Source organism: Choloepus didactylus, chromosome 6 (genome assembly GCF_015220235.1).
Source record: "Choloepus didactylus isolate mChoDid1 chromosome 6, mChoDid1.pri, whole genome shotgun sequence".
NCBI classification, from domain to species: domain Eukaryota; kingdom Metazoa; phylum Chordata; class Mammalia; order Pilosa; family Megalonychidae; genus Choloepus; species Choloepus didactylus.
This window is the reverse complement of record NC_051312.1, coordinates 115,963,051-115,980,933: the sequence shown is the minus strand read 5'-3', so window position 1 is coordinate 115,980,933 and position 17,883 is coordinate 115,963,051.

The following is a 17,883-nucleotide window of genomic DNA, read 5'->3' as shown; positions in this document are numbered from 1 at the left end:
TAAAAACTAAATACATCATAAAGAAAATAGGATTCAAAGCAAAACTTGTCAAAAATTATAGGGGGCAATGTATAAAATTTTTTTCTAGTAAGTGTTTTTTGTGCATCTTATTTTACCTAATTTCTTTCAATATAAATATATCACTGATATCATTTGTAAATGCCTACTAGAACAAAAGGTGGAAAAAGAAAGGTAACAAGCTGAGATCACAGTGGCTGAGAGATCCCAAATAGAGTCGAGAGGCTATTGTTGAGGTTTCTCTTACGCAAGCTCCAGCTAGATGGCCATGGTATGCCACGTCCTTACCAAAAGTAGTCTCAAATACCTAGGTCCCTACCTAAGATTCTTCAGAAGATTCACTAAGTTTTCTCAGAAATTTAAATCCACCAGAGTGTTCCTATGCCAGACAAGTCCTAAAACCCAGAGGTAACAGCCTCTTTAAGAACAATAATCAGATGCAGCCCCCTTCCCCATAATGTCAACACGCCCTATCTATATTAACAAGTTGAAGAGGTTGTTGTCTAGACAACCCTGAAGATGGAGAAAGAGATTGAGAGGAAGGGGTAGCAACAGACAGGAAAAAAAATATAATTGACATAGAATATCGTAGAATATGGATCTATTATAAAAAATAATTGCAAACTTTGTCATTAGCTTGGAATTTTTTCTCTATTTTTTCCTTCTACTGAGAAAGTGTTGAAGGGTAATGATAAGTTCTTGCTCCCTCATCTCGTCTGGACTGTTTCTTTGCTTGTAGGTCAAGCATGTTCATTGCTTGGGCTCATAATCAGAGATCACCCTTTTGTCAGATGTAAACTGTCTTCTGGTCTAGGGCATAACTGTGAGGGCTATGTTAATAAAAGTCTCTAGTTTAGCCTGTTATTGCTGAATGGTTTTTTCATGGAGTACTTATTCTCAACATTCAAGAAATCAGTAATCTTGTCAGTTTAATAGCTTCTTTTTATGGCAGATGCCATAAGCATATTTCCTTCCCCTTCCAGTACACTGCCTATTATGCAGATACAACTTTAACCAAGCAAAGTTGTAAGAAGTATAAATAAATAATTTTGCATTTTTCTCCTAGGACAAATGACTAAATGCTAATTTGGAACCTGGCAAACTTGACTTGCTAGTTGGACAATTTTAGAATAATGTGCCCCCTTACTCCAATTCATGTCATATATCCTATTTTATACGGCAAATCCCCAAATGAATAAATGAATTGTGCTTCTCCTAATGCTATTTTCTAAAAGACTGGAAACCTATGTGTGGCAGAGGCAGAATTTAATGTTTCTTGCTCTGACTGAATCCAATTTTTCATTTATATATTCCTACAATTCTAGGTTGAAGTGATGTTATTTCTACAAGTTTGTCTATATGATGGCCCAAGATATAACCTCTGATGTTTCATGAACCACTTTATTCCATGAGATTTAAAGTGCCTGTATTTTTAGCAAGTACAGATAGACATGGTTTCAGCTGATGCTAAGAATTCTGAGCGGGACATCTCTTATATATCAGGATACCCTCATTAAATTTGCTCTCTTTCCAATGTGAATGAAATTATATTATCCTCTAATTCATTTTAAATTACTTCAAATATTGAAGGACTATATAGTGTTCAAATATTAAACTGCACAAAGGGGAAATCTGATAATTATATGCCTAGAAACTCCTAGACTCCTACCATAATATAGTTTTTTTAAAATAATTTTTTTAAACAGTTTGATTCACACACAACACAATCTATCCTAAGTGTACAATCAATGGCTCTTGGTATAATCACACAGTTATGCATTCACCACTATAGTTAATATGAGAACATTCTCATTTCTTCTAAAGAAAAAAATCTCATACCCCTTATATCCCCCTATTATTGACATTTAGCTTTGGTATAGGGCCTTTATTTTATTTTATTTTATTTTTTTACCATTAATGCAAGGATATTACAAGGTTACTGTTGACCATAGAACTTAGTTTACATTAATTGCATTTTTTTCTCATATACCACCCTATTGTTAACACCTTGTAATAGTGATGTACGTTTGTTCTAGTTTTCTACTATTTATACAATTGACCACCACCATTGTCCACTCTGGGTTTTGCTAAATTATACAGTCCCGGTTTTTATCCTCTAGCTTTCCTTCTGGTGATGTACATGACTCCAGCCTTCCTCTTTCAACCATACTCATACACAGCTTTGTTAAATATATTTATAGTATTGTGCTATCATCACACAGTATTATGCTCTTCATTTCCAAACCTTTACAATCAACCTTATTGAACATTCTGTACTCCTTAAGCATCAATTGGCTCAATCTCTGCCCTCTTTCTCTCTCCTGATAACCTATGTTTTGACTTTAACTCTCAGAGTTTGCTCATTATACTTAGTTTATATTAGTAACCATACAACATCTATCCTTTCATTCCTGGTTTATTTCACTCAACATAATGCCTTCAAGTTTCACTCGTATCATTGCATGTCTCGCAACTTCATTCCTTTTTGCAGCCGCACACTATTCCACTGTATGTGTGCTCTATAACTTGCCCTTCCGCTCATCAGTCACTGGACCCTTTGGCTGACTCCATCCAGTGGCAATTGTGAATACTGCCACCATGTACATCCATGTGCAAATGTCTATCCATGTCTCTGCCTTTGGTTCTTTAGAGTACATACCTAATAACACACTTGCTAGATAATATGGCAATTCTATACTTAGCTTCCTGAAGAACTACCACACTGCCCTCCAGAGGGGCTGCATAATTCTACTTTCCTACCAACAGTGAAAAGGTATACGTGTTTCTCCACATCTCCTCCAGCACTTGTAGTTTTCTGTTTATTTTTTTAAACACTTTTATTCATACACCACACAATCCATCCTAAGCGTACAATCAATGGCTCCTGGTATAATCACATAGTTATGTATTCACCACCACAATCTATGTGAGAACATTCCAATTTCTTCTGAAAAGAAAGAAGGAAAAAAATCCCATACCCTTTCCTTATATTCTCCTCTTATTTATATTTAGCTTTGGTATATTGCCTTTGTTACAATTAATGAAGAATATTACAGTGTTATTGTTAACTATAGACTTTATTTTGCTTGAATTGTATTTTTTTCCATATACTATCCCATTTTTAACATCATGTGATAGTGACTGTTCTAGTTTGCTAATGCTGCCGGAATGCAAAACACAGAAATGGATTGGCTTTTATAAAGTGGGTTTATTTGGTTACACAATTACAGTCTTAAGGCCATAAAGTGTCCAAGGTAACGCATCAACAATCGGGTACCTTCACTGGAGGATGGCCAATGGCTTCCAGAAAACCTCTGTTAGCTGGAAGGCATGTGGCTGGCGTCTGCTCCAAATTTCTGGTTTCAAAATGGCTTTCTCCCAGGATGTTCCTCTCTAGGCTGCAGTTCCTCAAAAATGTCACTCTTAGTTGCTCTTGGGGTGTTTGTCTTCTCTCAGCTTCTCTAGAGCTAGAGTCTGCTTTCAACGGCTGTCTTCAAACTGTCTCTCATCTGCAGCTACTCTCTCAGCTTCTGTGCATTCTTCAAAGTGCCCCTCTTGGCTGTAGCTCCTCTTCAAAATGTTACTCTCAGTTGCACTGAGTTCCTTCTGTTTTTCAGCTCATTTATATGGCTCCAGTGATTTATTTTAGACTCACCCTGAATAGGTGGGGTAACACCTCCATGGAAATCATCCAATTAGAGTCATCACCCACAGTTGGGTAGGGCACATTTCCATGCAATCACTCAAAGGATTCCAATCTAATCAGCACTAAAACATCTGCCCCACAAGATTGCATCAAAGAATATGGCTTTTTCTGGGGGACATAATACATTCAAACCGGCACAGTGACATACATTTGTTCTCATTCATGTAAAAACTTTCCTGTATTTGTCCAATTACCCATCATCAGTGTCCACTCTAGGTTTCGCTAAGTTATACTGTCCCAGTTTTTATCCTCTAGTGTTCCTTCTGGTGACTTACATGACTCTAGCTTTCCTTTTCCAACCATACTCACACTCAGCTTTGTTAATTTCACACAGTATTGTGCTGTCTACTTCTGAACCTTTACAATTAACCTTATTGAATATTCTGTACTCCTTAAGCATCAATTGCCCAATCTCTGCCTTTCTCTCTTCTGATAACCTGGCACTGTAATTAAACTCTAAGAGCTTGCTCATCATAGTTAGTTCATGTTAGCGAGACCATATAGTATTTTTACTTTTGTTTCTGGCTTATTTCACTCAACATAATGTCCTCAAGGTTCATCCACATTATTGCATACCTCATGACTTTATTCTGTCTTACAACTGCATAATATTCCATCATAGGTATATACCATAATTTGCTTATCCACTTGTCAGTTGATGGACATTTGGGCTGCTTCTATTTTATTGGCAATTATGAATAATGGCTATAAAAACATAGGTGTGTAAATGTCTGTTTGTGTCCCTGTGTTCAGTTCTTCCAAGTATATACCTAGTAATAGGATTGCTGGATCATATGGCATTTCTGTGCTAAGCTTCTGCACTATTCTACATTCCCACCAGCAGTGAATAAGTGTACCTATTTCTCCACATCCTCTCCAGCACTTGTAGCTTTCAGTTTTCTTGATAATGGGCATTCTAGTAGATGTGAGGTGGTATCTCATTGTGGTTTTGATTTTCATTTCCCTGATAGCTAGTGAAGTTGAGCATCTTTTCATATGCCTTTGAGCCATTTGTATTTCCTCTTTAGAAAAGTGGCTATCTCTATCTTTTGTCCTTTTTCATTTGGGTTTTTTGTCTTTTTTGTTGAGTTGTAGGATCCCTTTATATATTCTGATATTAAACCCTTATGAGATATGTGGTTTCCCAATATTGTTTCCCATCAAGCAGGCTGCCATTTACTTTCTTAACAAAGTCCTTTGAGGCACAAGGTATTCAGTTTTGAGGAGCTCCCATTTATCTATTTCTTCTTTCATTCTTGTGCTTTGGGTGTAAGGTCTAGGAAACAACCTCCTATCAAAAGATATTTAAGATACTTCCCTACATTTTCTTCTAAGAGGTTTATGATCTTGTCTCTAATGTTTAGGTCTTGATCCACTTTGAGTTAATTTTTGTGTAAGGTATGAGATAGGGTTCCTCTTTCATTCTTTTGGATGTGGATATCCAGTTCTCCAAGCAGCATTTGTTGAAGAAGCTTGTGCCAGTTTGAGTGTATTGTGTCCCCCAAATGCCATTATCTTTGTAGTCTTGTGTGGGGCAGAAGTTTTGGTGCTGGTTGGATTTGCTTGGAATGTGCCCCACCCAGCTGTGGTAGATGATTCTGATGAGATGTTCCCATGGAGGCATGGCCCCACCCATTTGGGGTGGGCCTTGATCAGTGGAGCTATATAAATGAGCTAACTTGGGGGGAAAAAAGAGAGTGCAGCTGTGAGTGATGTTTTGAAGAGGAGCAAGCTTGCTAGAAAGGAACGTCTTGGGAGAAAGCCGTTTTGAGGCCGGAGCTTTGGAGCAGATGCCAGCTGCCTTCCCAGCTAACAGGTTTTCTGGACGCTTTGTGGCCTTAAGACTGTAATTGTGTAGTGAAATAAACCCCCGTTTTATAAAAGCCTATCCATCTCTGGTGTTTTGCATTCTGCAGCATTAGCAAACTAGGACAAAGCTGTTCTGTTCCAGTTGAGTGGACTTGGCCGCCTTGTCAAAAATCTATTGTCCATATACAATAGGGTCTATTTCTGAACTCTCAATTCAATTCCATTGGTCAGTATATCTATCTTTATGACATTAGCATGCTGTTTTGACAACTGTAGCTTTGTAATATGCTTTAAAATCAGGTAGTGTGAGACCTCCAACCTCATTTTTCTTTCTCAAGATGTTTTTAGCTATTTGGGGGCACCCTCCTCTTCCGAGTAAATTCGATTATTGGTTTTTCTATTTCTGCAAGGTAAGTTGTGATTTTGATTGGTATTGTGTTGAATCTATAAATCATTTTGGATAGAGTTGACATCTTAATTATACTTAGTCCTCCAATCCCTGAACATGGTATGTCTTTCCATTTACGTAGGTCTTCCTTGATTTCTTTTAGCAATGTTTTGTAGTTTTCTCTGTATAGGTCCTTTACATCCCATAAATTTTGATACATTGTGTTCTCATTTTCATTTGCCTCAAAATACTTACTGACTTCTCTTGTAATTTCTTCCTTGGCCCCATGATTCTTCAAGAGTTTGTTGTTTAGCCTCTATATATTTGTGAATTTCCAGCCCTCCACCTGTTATTGATTTCCAGCTTCATTCCATTATGATCCAAAAAAGTGTTTTGTGTAAGTTCAATCTTTTTAAATTTATTGAGACCTGATTTGTGACCCAACATGTACTCTATCCTAGAGAATGATCCATGAACACATGAGACAAATGTATATCCTGCTGTTGTGGGGTGCAATGTTCTGTTAAGTCTACTTCATTTATCATATCATTCAAATTCTCTGTTTCCTTATTGATCCTCTGTCTAGATGTTCTATCCATTGATGAAAGTGATGTATTGAAGTTTCTGACTATTGTATTAGAGGTTTCTACTTCTCCCTTCAGCATCGTCAATATTTGTCTCATGTATTTTGAGGCACTGTGGCTAGGTGCATAAGTATTTATGATTGTTATTTCCTCTTGATGAATTGTCCCTTTTATGAATACATAGTATCCTTCTTTGTCTCTTTTAATTGTTTTAAATTGTTTTACATTTGAAGTCTGATATTAGTATAGCTACCCCCACTCTTTTCTGGTTGTTTGCATGAAATGTCCCTTTCCAACCTTTCACTTTCAACCTGTTTTTGTGTTTGGGTCTAAACTGAGTCTCTTGTAGATAGCATACAGATGGGTCGTGTTTCAAAATCCATTCTGCCAATCTATATCTTTTAATTGGGGAGTTTAATCCATTAACATTTAATGTTATTACTGTAAAGATAGTACCATTTTGTCCTTTGGATTTTAAATGTCACATATTATTTTTCTCTCTGCTTACCCTTTAATTATCCTTTCAAATACTCTTCATTTTTACACTGTCCTCCAAATCTCTTTCTCCTGTCTTTTCTGATCAGCCTATAGCACTTTCTGTAGTGTCTCTTGTAGAGCAGGTCTCCTGTTCACGAATTCTCTCATGTCTGTTTATCTTTAAATATCTTAGACTTTCCGTCATTTTTGAAGGACAGTTTTGCCATATATAGAGTTCTTGGTTGGCAATTTTTCTTTTTCAGTATCTTAAATATATCATACAACTGCCTTCCCACCTCCATGGTTTCTGTTGAGAAATCCACCCTTAGTCTTACTGAGCTTCCCTTGTATGTGATGAATCACTTTTCTCTTGATAGTTTCAGAATTCTTTTTTGTCTTTGGCATTTGACAATCTGATTAATAAGTGTCTTGGATTAGGTCTGTCTGGATGTATTCCGTTTGAGGTATACTGTGCTTCTTGGAGATTTAATTTGACGCCTTTCATAAGAGTTGGGAAATTTTCAGTGATTATTTCTTCAATTATTTTTTTCTGCCCCTTTACCCTTCTCTTCTTCTTCTGGAACACTTATAACATGTATATTTATGTGTTTCATGTTGTCCTTCAATTCCCTGAGACCTTGCTCATATTTTTCCATTCTTTTCCCTATCTTCTTTTGTATGTAGGATTTCAGATGTTTGCTCCTCTAATTCACTAATCTTTTCTGCAGCCTCTTCAAATCTGCTGTTGCATGTCTGTCTTGTGTTTTTCATCTCTTATATTGTGTCTTTCATTCACATAAGTTCTGCCTTTTTTTTTTTTTTGCAAGCTTTTGAGGTAACCTAGTGTCTCCTTATATCCTTCATTTCTTTTGCCACATTTTCCTTCAACTTGTTGAATTGGTTTAGAAGATTTGTTTGAATAGCTTTAGTTTCAACTCCTGTATCTCACCTGAAGTTTTAGTTTTCCTTTGACTGTGCTATATATTTGTGCTTCATAATGTGACTCATGACATTTTGCTGGTGCCTAGGCATCTGATTTTCTTGATTATTTTATTCTGGAGATCATTTTCTCTCTTTTGCCTAGGGTGTTCTTGTTGGTTGGCTTTGTTCTTTTTTCTAATTCAATTTTGTTGAGATATATTCATAAACCATACAATCATCCACAGTGTACAATCAATTGTTCACAGTACAATTAAATAGTTGTGCACTCATTAGCACAATCAACTTTTGAACATTTTCATTACCCCCAAAAAAGAAAAATAATAAAAATTAAAGTGAAAAAGAACACTCAAAACATCCCATACCCTCCATCCCTCCCTTTTACTCATTTACTTTTTGTCCTCATTTTTCTACTCCTCTGTTCATACACTGGATAAAGGGAGTGGGAGCCACAAGATTTTCACAATCACATGGACACACAGTATAAGTTATATAGTTATACAATCGTTTTCAAGAATCAAGGCTACTGGGTTATAGTTGAACAGTTTCAGGTATTTACTTCTAGCTATTCCAATACACTAAAACCTAAAAAAAGATATCTATATAATGCATAAGAATAACCTCCAAAATGACCTCTCAAGTCTATTTGAAATCTCTCAGCCACTGAAACTTCATTTTTTTTTTTTTCATTTCTCTTCTCCCTTTTGGTCCAAGAATGCTATCTTAATCCCACAATGGTTTGGCTTTGTTCTTTAACTGTTCTTTGACATTTGGTTCAACTCATTCTAGACTTCCAGTATAACTTCTGTTTAACTGATTAGAATTTTTCAGCTCTTATTTTTCTGATTCTTGTCCTGCCTACATGGAAGATTTTTGAGACTGCCATTTTTTTGTGTGCCGTTGTTTCACCCCCAGGAAAAAGCTTTCTCTTCTCCCTTCTTCCTCAGGGAATGCTGATCTGCTGGTTTTTAACACCCCTTTTGTTACCTCTAGCAACTTTTATCTGGAGGGCTGATTCTGGGAGGAAGGTCCACCCAGAGAGGAGCTGCTCCAGCCATTTTTTTTCTCCAGACAAGACAGGTCCATTACTCAAAAAGGGGGTGTAATTTAGCATCAAGTTTCCCTGGGGATGAGACCTGCAGGGTCCTAATCTTTCCTGTGAAACCTCTTGATTCTGTGCTGTTCCTGTCCTGCCCAGCAGATGGTACTCTTCAGCCCACTAGTCCCTGCAGACCTAGGGTGGTACTGTGCCTTTAATTCTCAATTAACCCCACCCCTGCTGGGGGCATGTTTGAGACAGAGTCTGTGGGGGTGGAGGAGCTATTTGAAACTGTTGCTGTTTTCCCAGCCCCTGGGGTTTGAATTCTCTAAATAATAGCTGAGGCTTGTGCTGGGCCTTGCCCACCTCTTTCCTTGGGGAGGAGCTCTCCTTAGCCTCTGTTCCATGCAATCTGGGAAAACCACAGTGACTCTCAAGCAGCCCCACTTCCACCCCTGCCAGAGGGTGTTTCAGACAGAGGCTGGGCTGTGCCTTTTGCAGGTTGAAACCCTTGCTGATATACCAGACCCTGGGGTCTACATTCTCTGAATGACAGCGACCACTTGCACGGGGCCCTGTCTCTCCCTCCCCCCAACTTTTCTTGGGAAAGATCCACCCTTTAGGGAACTATCTCCTCCACCTGATTAGTTACTTTGTCTCTCAGTGAACCCTGGGGCAGGGCTGAAAATGGAGACTGTCTGCTGCTTTTACCTTAATAAGTTGCTTAAGAAAAATAGAAGAGGAAGATGGAAGTGAGAAAGAAAGAGAAAAGAAAGTAGCTGTACTCAGAACTAAAACCCAGCACACCATGTTCACGTATCTAGGGCCAGAGTTGCTACCCAGCTCTCTGTGCCCCTTTTCTTGGGGCACAGCCCTCCTCTAGCACTCCAAACTCAGCCAACCATGGATACCTCCATTGTTTTCACCTGCCCTGCTTCCTGCCTGCTGGGAGTGGGGCTTAAACAGAAGTCCAGGTTTCTATTTTGATTGTGTTATAAATTTATCCATGCTCAGAGCTGGCATTCAGCAGTCCAAATCCAATAATCAAATCCGCAGTTGGTTCCTGTTTGAGACCCCCTTCCTTGCTACTAGGAGAAAGGGCTTCCATTTCCCACCAGGGAGTGACTCCAAGTCAGCCTGCTTGTGCCAGTGGAGGAGGCACTAGCCTCCGCAGCATGGAAGGATTTACTGACAGCATCCTCACTGCAATTTATCAGTCTTTCCACTTGTTCCTGGCTGCTGTATGATGTGTGTCTGGTCTCTGAAGTTCCCCAAACAATTACTTCAGACAGTTCCTGGCTATCTACTAGCTGCTCTGGTGGACAGACTAAACCCTACAATTCCTACGCTGCCATCTTACTCCCTATATCCTACCATAATACTTTTTGTCCAAAATTATTTTCAACCAATATCTACTGACTATCAACTAGGGTCAGGCAATGATCTAGGCACTGGGATAACAGTAGTGGAAAGAACAAAGTCTATGTTATCAAGTAGCTTATATTCTAGTTGAAAAAGGAAGACAATACATTAATATACTCATAAATGTGTTATATGCCATGTGTAATTTGGAGAAGGTAAAAAAGTAGAGAGTGGCAATTAGGGGAAAGTATTAATTTAGATGGACTGGTCAGAGCAGGCCTCTTTGAAGTGGACTTGGCAACTGAGAGGTGACTGCACGGATCATCTATTTGTAAGACTATTAGCTAGTATGCATAGGGTGACCACTTGTTTATGACTGGCTTGCAGGTGATTGGTCCCTTTCCATACTGGTTGTTAGATATTTTGAAAATCCTGTCTAAAATGGTACTAAAAAAATAAGACAAGAATTTCGACAAAAATATTTCTGTAGAAGTCAACTGTGAAACAGGTGCTAAATTCTTCAAGGAACTAGAGGAAATGATCTGGAGCTATGGATGTGAATGTAACAAATAAGGTCAGGTGATGATATGGTTTATTGTCTTAGGCTTCAAAGTAGGTGGAGTGTTTTAGGGAGGCAGAGATAACGGTCCTAAGTGTCAATGGGGAATAAGGAAGACAGCCTATCACCTCTGGATCCAGTGAAATAGTGGTGTGGGAGAGAAAAGACATGCCACTTAAGTTGGCCACCTGCAATGCAGCACCCTCAGCTGACGACCAGATTTCAGTTAGAGAGGGGTAAAGGGAATATTGAGGACAAAGGACGTTTTGTCCATGGCAGACAGAGAGCCTCAGAAGGTATATTGGAAGGTCAGAGAGAGGATTAAGGGAATGACCAGAGTTATATGGGGATAAGAACACTAGTGATGAGGGATCAACTGAGATTTTTCAGTGATGTAGGGCAGGATGTGATGGACCCTGAAGACTTATCATGGTGAGTGTGGAGAGGAGGGGGGATGGGTCTCTTTCTGGAGTAGCCATAGCTTCCTGCCTCTCTGATTCAGTAATGGTAATGGTGAAGTGGAGGCAGCCAAAGCAGCATGGCATCTGTAGGATGCAGGAATCTGTGGCCACTCTCTGTGAGCTCTGCCTGATGCTTGGTGGTGGGTACACTCTATCCTATTAACTAGATAGTGCCATAGTTCTGCTTCAACTATACACATAATATCAAAATAGCTGAATAAAATAAAAACTTCAGCTAATTATCCAGTGATTTAAAAATATCCAGATGGTTTGCATTGAGTTAGAACCTTTGCATGATTCTCTGAAAATTTAACTTTTGATCTGACTTGCTTATTATTTTGTAGACATGCTTTTGTCTGTTTGATAAAATTATATGCATGCCTGATATTTTGTAGATGTCAAGGTTATTGCTTTATAAAAGAGAGGAGGCAGATACTCTAGGATTTAATCCCTGAGTATGATTGAAACTCTTAATTCTTTCAAATTGAGCAACATAGAAATTCTGGAAGAGTTGATCACCAGGAACCATGCTTTTTGGACAATGACATTTCTTTTTTAGCATCATTGCTGCATATGTCAGCATCAACAGCATTTGGGGAAAAGAATAAAGAGCTTAATAGAGTAGAAAAGTCACCAGGTTGGATTTTGCTCCTAATTGTGTAATGCAGTGGCTTCCTTAGGCTAACCACTCACGACAGAGATGACGAAACAGCCATGCTCAAGGCCACGTTATTTGCACATGTGGGACTAGATCCCAGAGTCTTGGGACTTCTTGTGTTTTGTGTTCCTTTATACTGTGAGCAATGATCTTTGTGTTGCTTTGTCAAATAACTCCCGTTTGCCCTCAAGCTCTTTTTGTTGACACACAAGGGGCAACCACCATAGGCTGGGAAAGCCAAGCCTCAGGGTAGGTGTTCTACAGAGAACGGTCAGCAAATTTGTGCCCTTCTCCTTCCAACAAACACTTCCCTGAGCACTGGAGCGACAGCCAGCAAGTTGATGAATAAGTTGGCAGTGCTGAGTCGGCATTGTAACTCTTTCCTCCTTAGTAGGCTCTAACATAAAATGAAAAAAATAAACAGCTCAGAGCAGATAATCTCTAAGGCTTCCTGTTGCCCAAACTATAGATAACTATGAAAATCTTAGAAATCCAGAAAAGATCTTCAGTTTTGCAGATGATGGCCAATAAGCATCTCTGAAATAATTTACTAAAAATAGGTCTTTAGCTGTAGCTGGTGAGGAGAATAATTGTCAAACTTACACACATTTGTTGGAATCTTATTCCAACAAACCATCTTAGGAATAAGAAACAGCACATCCCCTATGGGTTTAACATTTTTAGTTTTATTTCCACAATGGAGACAAAAGCAGTTTACTTATTCTGCAATTACCATAGGTGGAAAGCTATCAATAAAATCCCATGCTTTCCCCAGTGGATATGCAATCCTAATAATTAAATCTACACATCTGCTAAATAACAGCAGATTCAAAGTCTAGCAATTTACATGGAAGAAAACAGATGTCATTCTGGTTTAATCTCTTCCCTTTCACCATGAGTGCTGTGAACACTGCACATCCTGCAGTGATTAATCTATCAAAATACTCTACTCCATTTACACTATTTTATTACATCCTGTGTCACAAGAGATGGAGCAGCTGTTTCCGGATAGAAAGTAAAGAACTGATACAAAATAAAGTATTCTCAGAATAGGTACAGCAAACTGATGTTCCTGAATTATTAGAAAATAGATCGAGTGTCTTACAATGGAGTGATTTTCAGAAACTCCAGTTAAACTACTCTCTCAATCAACAGCAAAAGTGGTGAATGGCGGGAAAAACCACAATGAATATGTGCATTTTCCTTTCACTGAAAAATACTTTGAGTTGAAATCACCTCCTCATTTGAAAACCCGTTCATATTTTTTTGTTAAACACAACAATTTGTTTTAAAGAACAGGTTCTTTCCTAATCAAGTTGTCATCAAATAAAAGGAAAACTATAATGTGAGATAATCTCAAATTTCAGTAACTTACATTGAAAAATCTGAAGAGAAAAAAAGTAGAGTTTATTATTCTAGTGAAATTTATTTGTCTATGAAAAGTGTTGTCAAAGAGTCCATTGAAAATTTGCTGGGATGAATTATCAAAATGACTTTCACTGCTGAAAATGAGATATAAAAAGGAATAGGAGAGAGAATTATATACATAATGTGTTCTTAGGAGGAAAACTCATATTTTACTAGATGAGTGAATTTCAGACTTTGGTGTCCATAAGAATCCCCTGCAGTGCTAACATCCCCAGAGATTATTATTCAGTGAATCTTGGTGAATTACAGAAATTTGAATCTTTAAGATGCCCACTGATTAATTGTGAAGCAGGTCATCTTTGAATTACTCTGATCTGGATCACAGACGGATAGATCATATATCAGATAAGCATTTATTGGCACCATGTATCATATTCTATATATACACAGTAGGCACCCAATGTATGTTTGTTGAATGCATGATGAACAATGAGAAACTCTAGCTTTGGAGTTAGACATCTGTGTTTAGATCCCAGTTCTTCCCTTTTCATCTTAGGCTGATTCTTTATTCCCTCTGAGCTTTAGTTTCCTCATATGTAAAATTAATACACATATACCTAACTCCCAGGGTTATTTTGAGGGTTTATGATTAATGATCAAGCTCCTGGAAAGATTTGTCTACACTTGCTGCCTTCAATTCCTTTCCTCTCATTCTCTCTTAAACTCACTTAAATCAGGTGTTCTAGTTTGCTAATGCTGTGGAATGCAAAACACCAGAGATGGACTGGCTTTTATAAAAAGGGGGTTTATTTGGCTATACAGTTACAGTCTTAAGGCCACAAAGCGTCCAAGGTAACACATCAGTAATCAGGTACCTTCACTGGAGGATGGCCAATGGTGTCCGGAAAACCTGTTAGCTGGGAAGGCACATGGCTGGCGTCTGCTCCAAAGTTCTGGTTTCAAAATGGCTTTCTCCCAGGACATTCCTCTCTAGCAAGCTTGCTCCTCTTAAAAACGTCACTCACAGCTGCACTCCTTCAGTCTCTTTGAGTCAGCATGTTTATATGGCTCCACTGATCAAGGCCCACCCTGAATGGGCAGGGCCACACCTCCATGGGACTATCCCACCAAAGTCACCACCCACAGCTGGGTGGGGCACATTCCAAGCAAGTCTAACCAGCACCAAAATGTCTGTCCCACAAGACCACAAAGATAATGGCATTTGGGGGACACAATACATTCAAACCGGCACATCAGGCTTCCGTCCTAACCACACCATCAAAACTGCTCTTATTGTGGTAAAAAATTGACCTCCATATTGCTCAATCCAATGGTCAGATCTCACACTTCATCTTTTTGGACTCATTAGCTGAATCTCATACAACTGGCCATAGCTGCCTCTTGAATAGAATTTCTTCACATAGATTCCAAGAACCGTATTTCAAGGTTTTCTTCCCACTTCACTAGTTGTTCCTTCTTTGTGGCCTGTGTTGGCTCCTCTTCTTCTCACTGACCTGTCAGGATTGGAGTATTCCAGGGCCCAATCTTTGGTCCTCTTCTCCACTTTATTGACATTAATTCTGTTAGCTCTACATACCACATCTGTTGACTACCAAATTTACATTTCCGGTTAAGACTTTTCTTCTGAGCACATCAGTCTCATACATCCAATGGCCTACTCAACTTCTACACTTAGATGTCTACTAGACATCTTAAATTTAACATAACCAAAACTGAATAGCTGGTTTCTCCTTCACCCCCCAAACTTGTTCCACCTATGTCCTTTTTCAGCTAATGACAGCTTCATTCCTCTAGTTGCTATGGACAAAAACCTTGGAGTCTTGTTGGATGCCTCTTTTTATTTCACATCCCAAATCCAATCCATCAGAAAAACCTTAGGGTTCTTCAATTTCTTACCTCCTCCATGGCTATGATTCTGGTGTGAGCTACCACAATTTTCTGCCTGAAATACTACAAAAACCTCTTAACTAATTTCCCTGCTTTACCTCTGCCTCCCTACAATCTATTCTTCACAAGGCAGCCAGAACAATAGTTTTAAAATTGGAGTGAGATCCTGTTACTCCTGTCCTCAAAACCATTTAATGACTCCCTGTCTCACTCAGGGAAAAAAGTACGTTCTTACTATGACCTACCAGGACTTATGATCTCATCCCATTTCCTCCCTGACCTCATCACCTCATCTCCAATACTCTCCTGCAAACTGGCCTCTTTGCTGTTCCTGAAACTAGCATGACTGCACTTACTGTTCCATCTACCTGGAAGACTCTTCCCTCAGGTAGTCTCATGGCTTTTTTAGGTTCTTCAATTCTTTGCTCAAAAATCACCTGTTTAATGAGGCCTTTCATGACAACCCTATTTAAAATTAAGACCCAGGTTTTTTCCCTCTTTCTATTTCCATCCCCATTTTACATACATAAATAGTAGTTACCACCATCTATACTATATAATTTACTTATTTTTATTGTTTGTTGATTGTAAGCTCTATGAAGACAGGGATTTATTTTCTTTTCTGTTCATCATTGTACCCTTAGTACCAAAAATAATGCCTGACACTTGGTAGATGCTCAGTATTTGTTGAATAAAAGAATGATTTTACTAATAATACCCATTGCACATTAAATAATTATAGGACTTGGGATGGTCTTTATAAAATAAAAATAGGTTGAGTGTGATGGTGAAAACCTGGTGACACTCCTTTGAACCAGTGTACGGGCAGATGAGTCATAAAACAATGACAAAATATATGTTAATAATTGGGGAGGATAAGGGGGTATGGGATGGTGTTCTAGTTTGCTAATGCTGCCAGAATGCAAAACACCAGAGATGGATTGGCTTTTATAAAAGGGGTTTATTTGGTTACACAGTTACAGTCTTAAGGCCATAAAGTGTCCAAGGTAACACATCAACAATCGGGTACCTTCACTGGAGGATGGCCAGTGGTGTCCAGAAAACCTCTGTTAGCTGGGAAGACACGTGGCTGGCATCTGCTCCAAGTTCTGGTTTCAAAATGGCTTTCTCCCAGGATGTTCCTCTCTAGGCTGCAGTTCCTCAAAAATGTCACTCTTAGTTGCACTTGGGGTATCTGTCCTCTCTCAACGTCTCCAGAGCAAGAGTGCTTTCAGCAGCCATCTTCAAACTTTCTCTCATCTGCAGCTCCTGTGCTTTCTTCAAAGTGTCCCTCTTGGCTGTAGCTCCTCTTCAAAATGTCACTCACAGCTGCACTGAGTTCCCTCTGCCCATCAGCTCATTTATATAGCTCCACTGATCAAGACCCACCCTGAATGGGTGGGGCCATGCCTCCATGGAAGTATCTCATCAGAGTTATCACCTACAGTTGGGTGGGGCACATTTCCATGCAAATCTAATCAGCACTAAAACATCTGCCCCACAAGACTGCATCAAAGAATATGGCTTTTTCTGGGGGACATAATACATTCAAACCAGCACAGATGGTTTGGGTGTTCTTATTTATTTATTTAATATTTTTCTTTATTTTGGAGTAATGAAAATGCTCAAAAATTGATTGTGGTGATAAATACATAACTATATGATGATACTGTATGCCACTGGTTTTATACTTTGGATGGATTATATGATGTGTGAGTATATCTCAATAAAATTGCATTTAAAAAACAGGTTGAAAATAGTTTCATTTATTTATAACTAAACACCTCCTTTTTCAAATTGATCATAATAGGTGGCATGTAGAGAGGGCTTATGATGTGCTAAGCACTCTTCAAAGTGCTTCACATCTATTACCTTTTAAAATCCTTATACATGTCTAAGGAGGAAGGTATTATTGTTATTATTCCTATTTTGCATATGAGGAAAGTAATGAATAGAGATGTCAAGTGACTTACTCAAGGTCACACAGCTATTAATTTTTGTTGCTGGGATTCAAGAGCAGGCAGTCTGCCTCTATGCCCTGCTTTTCACTGCCCTGGGCCACTTCAAACCTGTCTTAGTTTGCTAGATCTGCTATCACAAAAACCATATACTGGTTGGCTGAACAACAGGAATTTATTGGCTCATGGTTTGGAAGACCAGAAGTCCCAAATCAAGTCATTGGCAAGGCCAGACTTTCTCCTTGAAGTCTGTAGCATTCTGGTGCTGGTTTTTCACAATTCGTGGGGTTCCTTGGCTTGCATCTCTGTGTCCTGTCATGTGGCCATCTCTCTCTCCTTCCGTCTGCCCTTCTGATTTCTGCTGACTTATGACCTCTTCCTGGGGCTTTCTCCAAATGACTGTGCCCAAGTTTCCTTTCTTTTTAAGGCCTCCAGGCCGTTATAAGGTATCCAAGGTGGAATTAAGACCCATCCTTATTTTAATAATAACATCCTTAACTAATAATGACATCTTCAAAAGGTCCTATTACAAATGATTTCACACTCACAGGAACACTGGTTAAGATTTGAACATGTCTTTTGCGGGGTACAAGATTTAATCCCCAATAAAGTCACACAATTAGTCAGTTATTGTGTTCAAATACTGGTT